Here is a 14,100-nt window from a genome sequence, read left to right on the forward strand (position 1 = left end):
GGAAATGGTCTTTCCTGTAATGTAATGGTCTTTCTGTAGAAGCACTGCTAAAGTAATGGTTTTTCTGTAGCAGCAGTGTTTGGGTTATGGCTAGAGATAACGGGGGCTTTAGAATGTGTGCCGTCCAATGAAAGGAGTATTTTTTCTTGTTGTGTGCCTCAGACCAAGGTGATCTGGGTCTTTAGTTCAGCAGAAGATGGAGAGAGAAGATGCCAGACAGGAGATGTCTAGACACCAGAAAGGAATGGGGCCGGGAGTCGACGAAGCCCGGGGAAATCAATGGAGGACCAATGGAAGGGAAACCGTGATCTCCAACTTGTGCACATTAGACTGTTTCATTAAAATAGGCCCTGTTCTTTTTGTTTTACTTTACTAACCCTTTAGTCAATTTAAGAATTATAAGGCTAAATCGTTTAATTACATATGGTGTACTGTCTGTTATTTTGTGGTACCAGGGGAACAGATCACACAGCATCCACACAAAGAAGAGGTTTTGCACCTCAGATTTCATACGATTGGTGGGGCCAGAGACTGTCTTTCCTAGACTAATGCCGTCGGCCGCACCTGAGGGTTACATTGTTTTATAACACGGAATCACAGTGGATTTAATTTGGCTTTTTTGACTCTGATCAACAGAAAATGACTCCTTTGTGTCAAAGCGAAAGCAGGTCTCTATAAAGTGACCTAAATCAATTACAAATATAAAACACAAAATAACTGATTACATAAAAGTATTCACCCCTCCCCCCTTTAATATGACACACCAAATCATCACTGGTGCAGCCAATTGGTTTTAGAAGTCACATAATTAGTTAAATGGAGATCTTTTTTTTTGGAGACCTGTGTGCAGTCAAGGTGTGTCAATTACTTATAGTAAAAATACACATGTATCTGGAAGGTCAAACTGCTGGTGAGTCACTATCCTGGGAAAACCCACACCATGAAGACAAAGGAACACTGCAAGAAACTCCACAAAAAGGTTATTGAAAAGCACAAGTCAGGAGATGGATACAAGAAAACTTCCAAGTCATTGAATAGCCCTTTGAATATAGTTAAGTCAATCATCAAAAAGTGGAAAGAATATGGCACTCTGTAAATCTGCCTAGAGCAGGCTGTCCTCAAAAACTGAGTGACTGTGCAAGAAGGGAACTGGGGAGGGAGGCTACCAAGAGACCTAAGACAACTCTGGAGGACTCAGAAGCTTCAGTGGCTAAAATGGGAGAGACTGCGCATACAACAACTGTTGAGTGGTATATCACCAGTCACAACGAAAAAGCAATTGTTGAAAAAACTCACATGAAATCTTGGCTCGAGTTTGCCAGAAGGCATGTGGGAGATTGTGAAGTCTACTGGACGAAGGTTTTATGGTCTGATGAAATCAAAATTGAGCTTTTTGGTCATCAGACTAAACGCTATGTTTGTCTTAAGCCTAACAATGCGCATCATCACAAGGGTTCACAAGGATGATTCCGGGAATGAAAGGGTTATCACTTGAGGTACGTTTGATGGCTCTGGGTCTGAACTTCTGAAATTTAGAAGGATTGGTGGGGAGGGGGATCTCACTGAAACCTTTCAAATGTTGAAAGGCCTAGACAGAGTAGATGTGGGAAGGATGTTTCTCACGGTGGGGGAGACTAGGACAAGAGGGTACAGCCTCAGGATAGAGGGGTGTCCATTTAAAACAGAGATGCACAGAATTTTGTTTTAGCCAGAGGGTGGTGAATTTGTGGAATTTGTTACCACAGGCAGCTGTGGAGGTCAGGTAGTTGGGTGTATTTAAGGCAGAGATTGATAGGTTCTTGATTGGACATGGCAGCAAAGGTTACAGGGAGAAGGCCGAGGAATGGGGTTGAGAGGAAAAAAGGATCAGCCACGACTGAATGGCGGAGCAGATGCAAAAAGCCAAATGACCTAGTTCTGCTCCTATGTCTTATGGTCTTATCATCAAAAACACATCATCCTTACCGTGAAGCATGGTGGTGGCTACATCATACTGTGGGACTGCTTCGCTGCAGCAGACCCTGGAAGGCTTGTGAAGGTAAAGGTAAAATGAATGCAACAAAATATAAGGAACTCCTGGAGGAAAACCTGATGCAGTCTGTAAGAGAACTGCAACTTGGGAGAAGATTTGTTTTCGAGCAAGACAATTATCCAAAGAACAAAAGCTAAAACTAAACAGGAAGGGCTTAAAATCAACAAAGTTAATATCCTGGAGTGGCCAAGAGTCAATCCAATTGCAAATTTGTGTCTGGACTTGAAAAGGGCTCTTCACTCACAATCCTCAGCAATCTGATGGAGCTTGAGCACTTCTGTGAAGAAGAATCGGGAACAATTGCAGTGTCCAGATGTGCAAAGCTGATAGAGAACTATCCACACAGACTCAAGGCTGTAATTGCTGCCAAAGGTGCATCTTCTAAATACGGACTTGAAGGGGGTGAATACTTATGCAATCAATTATTTTGTGTTTTATATTTGTAATTAATTTAGATCACTTCATAGAGACCTGCTTTCAATTTGACACAAAAGTCTTTTTCTGTTGATCAGCGTCAAAAAAGCCAAATTAAATCCACTGTGATTCAATGTTATAAAACAATAAAACGTGAAGACTTCCAAGGGGGTGAATAATTTTTATGGGTACTGTATATCTTCTAAGCCTGCACAGAGAAATCCACTTTCTATGACTCCTGCTGTAAATGGCTAATCATTGCTTTACATTGCTTCGCCAAATGTGAACAATCTCACAGAGTACATCATAAATTCTACGTCCAAATTTATTTTTGAAGTCTGGGCATCACAGGCAAGACGAGTACTTATCATTCATCTCTAACTTTCTTTAATGTGGTGCTGGTGAGCAACCTTCTTGAACCGCTGCTGTCCTGGTAAAGCACAGAAACAGACTTTTTGGCATACCTTGCCAATGCCAACCACCATGCACCGATATGTACGAATTCTATTTGGTCCATCGTCACCTCTGTCTTGGTAATTCAAATGCCTACTGTGGAAGTACCAGCCTTCACCTCTGCTGGGTCAGTGTAATCCAAATTCTAACCACCTTCTAAATGAAAAGAAATCTTTCTCAGCTCCTCTCTAAACCACTGCCCTTTATCCTAAACCAAAGCCTGTTTCAGATACGTCTTCTATGGTGAAAAATGTTCTACTATCTACACTGTCTAAGCCTTCTATAATTTATACACATATGACAGGTCTCCCTTTGGCTTCCTCTGCTCCATGGAAAGTAAATCCAGTCTCTCCTCATAGTTGAAACACTCCATTACACACAATATCCTGATAAATCAGCTTTGTACGCTTTCCATGCAATAGTGTGGTGACCAGAACTGTACAAAATAGTCCAAGTATAGTCCAACCAATGTCTCATGAAGCTGCTCTTATATTCTATGCATATCAATGAAGGCAGGTATCACCTTACCTACCTGTGCTGTCACCTTCAGGGATGTGTGGCCTTACATACCAAGTCTCGCCTGAGACCTAATATTACCATGTTTGCCCTACTTTTAATAGTCCTCCTGAAATGCATCACCTCACATCTAACACAATTAAATCCCACCTGTCATTGCTCTGTCCACCTTACCAACTAATCAACATCATTTGTGGCTCAAAAGAGGGGAGCCATGGAGTCATAAGTAGCTAGCCATCTGGACACAAGCTGGAGTCTGATCAGTCCCGGCTGGGTCACCTGGAGGAGGTTGTATGATGTTGAAAGACCCGAAACACCCGATGATTCCAGGAACATCACTGAATATGTGTCCAGAAGCATCAATAGATGTACGTATACAGTATAACCATGACTACGATCAACAATAGTACTGATATTTTTATGTCATCTGAATATTTCCGAATCACATGTCCTACTTTCATATTCATATTGTTCATGTATATGGCAAACACTAAGTGTCCTGACACTGATTCCATTAGCACACCATTGGCCAAAGACTTCCAAACCCAAAAACCTCCACTGCCACCTACTTTCTACTATCAAGCTAATTTTGGATTTAATTTGCCAATTTGCCCTGGATCCCAGGGCTCCAACAGTTCAGATTAATTCTCTCGTGAGACCTGCAAAAATCTTACTCAAATCTCACCGTCCTCATCAATGTATTTTGTCACCCTATGAAAAAATTCAATCAAATTGGTCAGACAAGACCTCACTCTAATAAAATCCTACTGACTATTTTGATTTATCCCAGCCTTTCCAGATGAACTTTAATTCTGCCCTACAGAACATTGCCAATAATTTCCCTTCCATTAACATTTGACAAACAGGACTGTAATTACCAGGCTTATCTCTACTGCCCTTTTTTTATTATATAATAACATTTGCTATCCTCTAGTTATCTGGTAAACATTTCTGTCATGGCCCCAGCAATCTTCCCATTGACTTCGAGTAACAACCTGGGTTAAATTTGAGAAGGGTTTTGGGATTTATCAAACCATAAGCTTACTGAAATACACAAGATGTCCTCCTTTTTAATGATAACGTGTTCAGAATTTCACCATTCCCCTCGACAATAAAACATTTTTCTCCATAGTGAAATCAGATTAAAAGCCTTCATTAAGACCACGTCCTCTGGCTTCACAGAGATTGACATTCAGATCTCCTCTTCCCTTGCATATCCTCTAGCTCTTAATATATCTATAAAATTGGATTTTCTTAGTGTTGTCCATCAGTAATACTTCATGTCCCACTTCTTACCTGTCTTTTTTTTCCTCAAGTACTTCCTTACATTTTCTACACTCTTGACAGATCCCATTTTCAGTTTGCTATATGGGTTAAATGTTTTTTTTTTCCTTTATTTATCAGTCTATATTTTGACTCCCAGAATTCTTTGGACTTGCTTTACCTTTCACCTTTATTGGAACATACTGGGACATACTTTTCATTTCACTTCTGAATGACACCAACTCGCATGATGTAGTCCTATCTGCAAGTACCTATTCCCCATAACTATTACTGCCAAGAGGAGATACAAGCAACTGCAAGTACTAGAATCCGGGCAGCATGGTAGTGCAGTACCAGTGACCTGGATTCAATTCCCACTGCTGCCTACAAGGAGATTATATGTTCTCCCTGTGACCGCATGGGCTTTCTCCAGGTGCTCTGGTTTCCTCCCACTGTCCGAAGATGTACTGGTAAGTTCATTTGTCATTGTAAGTTGTCCCGAGATGAGGTTAGGGTTAAATCAGGGGTTGCTGGGTGGAGCAGCTAGAAGGGCCGGAAGGGCCTACTCCGTGCTGTATCTCATAAAAGAATTTCCCCCTCAAGTTCCACTAAAATTTTCACCCTTCATAGAAACATAGAAAATAGGTGCAGGAGTAGGCCATTCGGCCCTTCGAGCCTGCACCGCCATTCAGTATGATCATGGCTGATCATCCAACTCAGAACCCTGTACCAGCCTTCCCTCCACACCCCTGATCCCTTTAGCCACAAGGGCCATATCTAACTCCCTCATGATCTTCACCCATGATCCCTAGTTCTAGTCTCTCCCAACCTCAGTGGAAAAAGGTTGCTCGTATTTACCCCATCTATTTTCCTCATAGTTTTGTATACCTCTATCAAATCTCCCCTCATCTCTTGCACTCCACGGAATAAAGTCTTAACCTATTCAACCTTTCCTTATAACTTTGGTCCTCAAATCCCAGCAACATCCTTCCAAATTTTCTCTGCACTCTTTCAATCTTATTGATATCTGTCCTGTAGGTAGGTGACCAGAACTGCACACAATACTCCAAATTAAACCTCAACAACATCTTAGAGAACTTCAACATAACATCTACTCCTGCACTCAATACTTTGACTTATGAAAAACCAATATGCCAAAAGCTTTCTTTTTGACCTTATCTACCTGTGATGCCACTTCCAAGGAATTATGGAGTTGTACTCTCAGATCCCTCTGTTCTACTGTGCTCCTCAGTGCACTGATAGAGGTGTATAAGATGATGAGAGGCATTGATCGTGTGGATAGTCAAGAGGCTTCTTCCCAGAGCTGAAATGGTTGCCACAAGAGGACACAGGTTTAAGGTGCTGGGGAGTAGGTACAGAGGAGATGTCAGGGTTAAGTTTTTTACTCAGAGAGTGGTGAGTGCATGGAATGGGCTGCCAGCAACGGTGGTGGAGGCGGATACGATAGGGTCTTTTAAGAGACTTTTGGATAGGTACACGGAGCTTAGAAAAATAGAGGGCTATAGGTAAGCCTAGTAATTTCTAAGGTAGGGATATGTTCGGCACAACTTTGTGGGCCGAAGGGCCTGTATTATGCCATAGGTTTTCTATGTTTCTACTCCCACTCACCATATAAGCCCTACCCTGGTTTGCCCTTCCAAAGTGTAATACCTTGCACTTGTCTGCATTAAATTCCATCTGCCATTTCTTAGCCGATTTTTCCAACTGGTCCAGTTCCCACTGCAAGCTCTGATATCCACCCACTACATCAGTTTACCACATTATCATCCAGATCACTGATGTAGATGATAAACAATAGCAGATACAGCACCAATCCCTGCGGCACAGAACAGATCACAGGCCTCCAGAAAGGAGAAAGAGACCACTCTCCTACCACTCTCCAGCTTCTCCCGCAAAACCAATGTCTAATCCAATTTACTACCCAATCCTAAATGCCAAGCAACTTAACCTTCTCAAAGTTTAAAGTACATTTATTTTCAACATGTAAAAATTATACAACCTTCAGATTTGTCTCCTTACAGTCAGCCATAAGACAAGAAACCCAAAAGAAGCCATTTAAAAAAGACCAACAAAAACCCAATGCACAGGGGTGGGGGAACACATATTTTGTAAACAATAAAGGCAAGCAACAGCATTCAGAACTAAAATGAGTCCATACATACAAAGCCCAGAGCAGCCACAGCAGGCCACAGCTTCAGTCTCAGTGTTGCAGAGCGAGAAATAAACATCGCAGAGCAGCAACCTCCGGTCCCCACACCTGGCCTCATCAATCCATGCAGCATGGTGTTTAAGTTGTCCAAACATCGGGTTGTTCCCCGCACTAGGACCCAGCAACTGTCACTTTGATACACTCTGGGCCTGGACCCCACAGCCAGGATCTGGCCCGTACCCGAACTTTCCAAGTCTGCCCGGCACCTTGATCAATCAGACCGGGCTTGCAATTTAGATGGATGGGCTCTGAAACTCCTCCGCTTCTCTTGCTCCAAATCCATCTCTGACTCCAACCACTTCTCCTCGAACATGCCTTGAACCTCCTCTGACCACTTCTCCTTGAACCTGCCACAACCTCACTCGCACATGCACATTGAGTCAGCCTCACCTTCACTTGTCTCTTCATTGTTTGTGGTGATCGTTTACTACAATTTTCCAAAGAAAATGTGTTATTCGAAGGATTTAGTTGTATTTCTTGCTTTATGAACCATCAGCAAGCTGTCCACCGACTTCAGAATTGCCATCTTAAACTTCCCATGAGGGACTTTGCCAAAGTCCATGTAGGCACCATCCACTTTCCTGGGAACTTCCTCAAAAAACTCTATAAGAATGGTTCGAGACAACCTACCACACACAAAGCCATGCTGACTATCCCTAATCAATCCCTGTCTATCCAAATATTTGTATATCTGGTCCTTTAGAATACCTCCCAATAACTTACACACTGATGTCAGGCTCACCAGCCTATGGAAACATAGAAAATAGGCACAGGAGTAGGCCATTCGGCCCTTCGAGCCTGCACCGCCATTCAGTATGATCATGACTGATCATCAAACTCAGAACCCTGTACCTGCCTTCTCTCCATACCCCGTGATCCCTTTAGCCACAAGGGCCATATCTAACTCCCTCTTAAATATAGCCAATGAACTGGCCTCAACTGTTTCCTGTGGCAAAGAATTCCACAGATTCACCACTCTCTGTGTGAAGAAGTTTTTTCTCATCTCGGTCCTAAAAGGCTTCCCCTTTATCCTCAAACTGTGACCCCCTCGTTCTGGACTTCCCCAACATCGGGAACAATCTTCCTGCATCTAGCCTGTCCAATCTCTTTAGGATTTCATACATTTCAATAAGATCCCCTCTCAATCTCCTAAATTCCAGAGAGTATAAGCCTAGTCGATCCAGTCTTTCATCACAGTCTTTCATCATATGAAAGTCCTGCTATCCCAGGAATCAATCTGGTGAACCTTCTTTGTACTCCCTCTACAGCAAGAATGTCTTTCCTCAGATTAGGGGACCAAAACTGCACAGAATACTCCAGGTGTGGTCTCACCAAGGCCTTGTACAACTGAAGTAGTACCTCCCTGCTCCTGTACTCGAATCCTCTTGCAATGAGTTTCTCATCTTATTCTTAGACCACGTCTTAAACAAGGAAACAATATTAGCTATTCTCCAATCCTCCAGCACTTCATCCATGGCTAAATAAAGGCATCCGTTAGTCTTGCGAGACCATGGATCTGCGCCTGGAAAGTCTTCACTCTCCAGGGAGCAGGCCTGGGCAAGGTTGTATGGAAGACCAGCAGGTGCCTATGCTGCAAGTCTCCCCTCTCCACGACACCAATGCTGTCCATGGGAAGGGCATTAGGATCCATACAGCTTGGCACCAGTGTCGTCGCAGAGCACTGTGTGATTAAGTGCCTTGCTCAAGGACACAACACTTTCCCTCGGCTGGGGCTCGAACTCACAACCTTCAGGTTGCTAGTCCAATGCCTTAACCACTTGGCCACGTGCCCACACATCCATGGCTAAAGACATTTTAAATACCTGTGCAATATCTCCACTACCCTCCCACAAGATACGAGGAAACACCTTCTCAGGTCCAGGGGATTTAGCCACCATAATTTGTCTCAAGATGGCAAGCACCTCTTCCTTTGTAATCTGAATATAGTCCATGACCTTACTACTATGTGGCCTCACGTCTATAGACCCCCAGTCCATCTTCTGAGGAAATGCAAATGGAAAAATTACATTTAAGATCTCCCCATTTCTTTCGACTCCATGCATAGATGACCACTCTGATCTTCAAGAGGACCAGTTTTGTCCCTCTTAATACATCTGCAGAAGTCCTTGGGATTCTCCTTCACTTTGTCTGCTGGAGCAAACTCATCCCTTCTTTTAGCCCTCCTCTTTTCCTTCTTAAATTTTGTTTATCCATCTGTTGTGTGCGGTTTTTCATTGATTCTATTGTGCTTCTTTCTATTTACTATGAATGCCTGAAAGAAAGTGAATCTGTGTAGATTATGTGACGTATATGTACTTAGATAATAAATTTATTTCAAACTTTGAAGTGTTCTCTGGCATTTCTTATACTCAAGTACCTCATTTATTATTTCCTGCCTATACCTTCTATACTTGTTTGTCTTCTTACCAAGGCCTCAACATCTCTCAAAAACCAAGGTTCCCTAAATCTGATATCTTTGCCTTTTATTCTGACAGAAACGTAGATACTCTGTACTCTCAAAATTTCACTTTTGAAGGCCTCACACTTATTAAACACACCTTTGCCAGGAAACAACCTGTCCCAATCCATACTTGCCAGATCCTTTCTGATACCATCAAAATTAGTCTTTTTCCAATATAGAAACTCAACGAGGACCAGGCGTATCCTTATCCTTCATTTTAAAATTAACGCCATTATGATCACTAGATCTAAAGTGTTCCCCCACAATTCTGTCATCTGCCCCGTCTCATTCCCTAATAAGAGATCCAGTATGACACTCTCTCCAGTTGGAACCTCAATATATTGAGTAAGGAAACTTTCCTGAACACATTTGACAGCTAAATCCCATCCAACATACAGTATCCCATATAGTATAGGAGTCCCAGACAATATGTGGAAAGTTAAAATCACCTACTATCACAGCCTGTTTCTTGCAACTGTCTGCGATCAATGCGAAATGTCAAACCTTTACCTCCACAGATGCTGCTTGACCTGCTGAGTCTTTTTTTAATCTATCTTTTTTTTTTACCAATTTTGTTTTTTCCCATTGTTATTCCTGTGTGTTGTCTTACGATATTGACTCTGGCCTTAGACCATAAGACATAGCAGAGTTAGGCCATTCAGCCTATCTAGTATGTTCCTTCATTCCATCATGCCTGACACCGGATCCCATTCAACCCCATTTACCTGCCTTCTCACTACATCTTTTGATGCTACCGCATTAAATATACCCACCGACTTGGCCTCCGTCACAATCTGTGGCAGAGTATTCCACAGATTCACTACTCTCTGACTAAAAATAATTCTTCCTTACCTCTGTTCTAAAAGGTCACCCCTCAATTTTGAGGCTGTGCTCTCTATCTGGACACTCCCACCATAGGAAACATCCTCTCTACATCCACCTTATATAGTCCTTAGAACATTCGGTAAGTTTCTATGGAATTCCCCCCACCCCTCCGCATGCTTCTAAATTCCAGTGACTACAGGCCCAAAGCTGCCAAACAAACCTCATATGTTAACCCCTTCATTCCCAGAATCATCCCCGTAAATCTCCTCTGGACTCTCTCCAATGACAACACATTCTTTCTGAGATATGGGCCCTAAAACTGTGAAAATACTCCCAAGTGCGGCCTGACCAGTGCCTTATAAAGGCTCAGCATTATCTGCTTGCTTTTACATTCTTTTCCCCTTGAAATAAATACCAACAAGCATTTGCCTTCTTCACCACAGATTCAACCTGTAAATTAACCTTCTCGGAGTCTTGCACGAGGACTCCCGAGTCCCTCTGCATCTCTGAAGTTTGAACCTTCTCCCCATTTAAATAACAGTCCACACTATTGTTCCTTTTACCAAAATGCATCATCACACATTTCTCGCTGTCTTCCATCTGCCACTTTTTGCCCATTTCCCAATTTCTCCAAGTCCTGCTACATTGCTTCCTCAGCACTACCTAGCCCTCCAGCTATCTTTGTATCATCAGTAAACTTTGCCACAAAGCTATCAATTCCATTATCTAAATTACTGTCAAATAATGTGAAAAGTAGCAGTCCAAAGACTGACCTGAGGAACACCACTAGTCACTGGCAGCCAACCAGAAGACGCCCACTTTATTCCCACTCGCTGCTTCCTGCTTCTCAGCCACTCCTCATCCATGCCAGTATCTTTCGTGTGACACCATAGGATTTTATCTTGTTAAGCAGCCTCATGTGTGGCACTGTAGCTAATGTCTTCTGAAAATCCAAGTACATGACAAAGGAAATGCCCCCCTTTGTCCACCCTGCTTGTTACTTCCTCGAAGAACTCTAACAGATTTGTCAGGCAAGATTTATTTTATCATGATTTATATTATTATTTAACTACCATGAAACCTCATCCTTAATAATAGACTCCAATACTTCCCAACCACTGAGGCTGGGCTAACTGGTCAATAATTTCCTTTCTTTTGCTCTCCTCCCTTCTTAAAGAGTTTGCCTTCTTTTGCTTTCTCCTGATTTGAGATCTTAATTTCCTGACCACCTTGTAACTACCCTGAAATTTAGACTTGTGGACACAATCACCAAAATGCTCTCCACTGACAATCCAACTGCTTGCTTAGCTACTTTCCCTAGAATTATGTTCAGTAGACCCCTCCTTGTATTGTAGAACGATCTACATATGCGCTCAGAAAGCTTACATAGCTGCACTTTAAAAATTCCATCCCCTAATTTTCCTTCCATTCCAAAATAATCAGAGTTAATATTGTGGAAATATATCCTACTAGTACAATTTTCTTATACTCTGTGCAGCTTGAATGGATACCTTCTCCACTTTGATTGTTAGGAGACCTCTAGCAATTGCGTAGCAAAGTAATCATCCCCTAACCATGAGCTCTGATCAATCTGCCTTGGTCATCAGACTCCTTGCACTAATTTGGATGCATTTTAGTTCAGCATTTCATCTCTGTGCCTTGTCATCCCATGTCTGTTCTGACTACTGTACTGATGCAGTTTTCTTTTTATTGTATATTTGACTGCACTGTCTCCACACAGTTTGGTGCCCCATGATGCTTCCATAGGGATTAAGAATTTAGACCCAATGAGCATAAAGGACAATGCTGAACAGCCTAAAAAATTTCAATCATGTCTTGGTTTATTAAGTGTGTTGAAGATATGATGCTACCTTTAAATAAAATTTCTATATTGCTCCTGTGAATAGCAGTTAAGCAGGAAGATTGCAGTTCACTCCATCCATTGAAATGAGGGATATTTCCTTTGATCGCTGCAGATTTAACTTTAGAGTACAACTCTCAGGGTGGTGGCATGGTGTAAGTTCAGCTTTTGGGGGACATAATTGCGCTTCTTTAGGAGTTAAAAATATCTGTATTTACCATAAGGCTGTGTATTCATTACTCAGAAAGTTCAACACTATCGCCAAATGAAACAAAAAAAAAGGGCAATTCATCCACATTCATCTACAAAAATTACAAGTAAATAAATGAAATATGATAACTTTTAGTCCTCTAAAAGGTGGCCCAAAATAGAATACCAGTAGAAAGAAGGATTATATGCTGCAATATGACAGATATCTTGTATCATTAAATTTGACAAAAACTCCAAAACTATGAGGCCATGTGACATTAAAAAACAAATTCAGAAGAAATATGGACCAATTAGTTGGATGGATCTAAATGTCAACTGATGCTTTGAACCAGCTTACTATGTTCGTCAAAGTGAAATAACAGAAGGAAATGAGGATAGAATTAGATAATGTGTGGCTCGCCGACGACTCTATTAATGCTACAAGCTCTGGATTGATCAAAGACCCACCTCAACAGTTCAAAGCATATTACTGAAAGGTAGCAATTTTCAAAAATGTGTGTAAAAAGCATTTGATAAGATTTTCCTCTCTGGCACAGAACACATTATTTATCATACCTGCTGAACCATACAGACTCTCATCAAGGAGACAACAAATTATTCTAAATGATTCAGAGAAAGATGAATTGGTGCTTGGCATTAAAAATTACCCTGTCTTTTCACATCCACTTTTTAGTTAAATTTCACAGCAAAGGTCAATTTCAAATATCAGCAGGCAATGAATTTTCAAGTTCAATGAACCAGAGGGTATTGGTGAAGAAAATTACAGACCTATATCATGACATCAACATACATTCTTAAAGGTGACACAACTGATAGTTTCTATCTTTAACATAGAACATAGAACTGTACACCACAGGGTCAGGCCCTTGAACCTACAATTTTGTGCGGAACCAATTAACTCAGTAATCAAATAGCTATGTAGCTAATCTCCTCTGCCGACACAATTCCCATATCCTTTCATTTTTCTCACATTTACGTGCCTATCTAAATGTCTCTTAAAAGTCTCCAATGCAGTGATATGTAGTGATTCCCAAGGGGGGTGGTTACATGTCCTAAGGGGGTGATAGGGGAAACAGGAGTTATCAGGGGGTATTCAAGATTCTTTGGTGGGGGGGGGGGTAGTGGCAGTAAGCAGCACCTTAACTTGAGGCACGAGACCTAACTGACTGTTAGTAGAACAAACACTGCCAAAAACAAAGGATGAGGCACCAGAACACAGAATAAACCATAGCTCTGTAGGCGGTGAGAACTTGTTGTCACAATGCATCTGAAACTCAGCAATCTCATCAGACCTTACCAACCAAACAGATATTATAGGAGATGCATACACTAGTGACCAGGATGCCAACAGTTCCCCTTTTCTCGTGGCACGAAACAAGTTCATGCAATTCAACAGTTGGGAACTGAAGTACACCCTCTCAACGTTGTCTACAGATCTACAGAAAACAGGTCGTGCAACGATACAGCGCTGGCCGGAATCAAACAGCGAAATACAGCTAATCAGTGAACCTGCCAACAATGAAGATTCTCTGAGGTGTTCAAAGTGAGATGGTATTCATATGTGCAGTCAAAAACCATCTTTGAGGATTATGAGACCTTACGTGATTGGTCATTCATGTTAACTGGAATAGTATAAAGGTAGCTTGCCGAACACCAGCTCTATCCCAACTAACATTCAGGTTCCAGTCTGAATCCTTGTCAATGTAATTTTAACCGTTGCAATCGTCTTCATCCTTCATCTTCGCCTCGCCGTTCTTTTGCATGCCGCTACCATTATTTCATCTGCGTCTTCTCACTGCTGTCGTCAACGTCCGATTAGCATTCCAAGTTTGTAT

General features: G+C 41.8%; 1 protein-coding gene across 10 annotated transcripts in view; it reads right to left on the bottom strand.

Moving 5' to 3' along the window:
- Positions 1-14,100, bottom strand: part of usp48 (ubiquitin specific peptidase 48) — a 227,292-nt gene that overhangs the window by 162,787 nt on the left and 50,405 nt on the right. The window lies entirely within an intron of this gene.

Source organism: Mobula birostris, chromosome 27 (assembly GCF_030028105.1).
Source record: "Mobula birostris isolate sMobBir1 chromosome 27, sMobBir1.hap1, whole genome shotgun sequence".
Classification (NCBI taxonomy): domain Eukaryota; kingdom Metazoa; phylum Chordata; class Chondrichthyes; order Myliobatiformes; family Myliobatidae; genus Mobula; species Mobula birostris.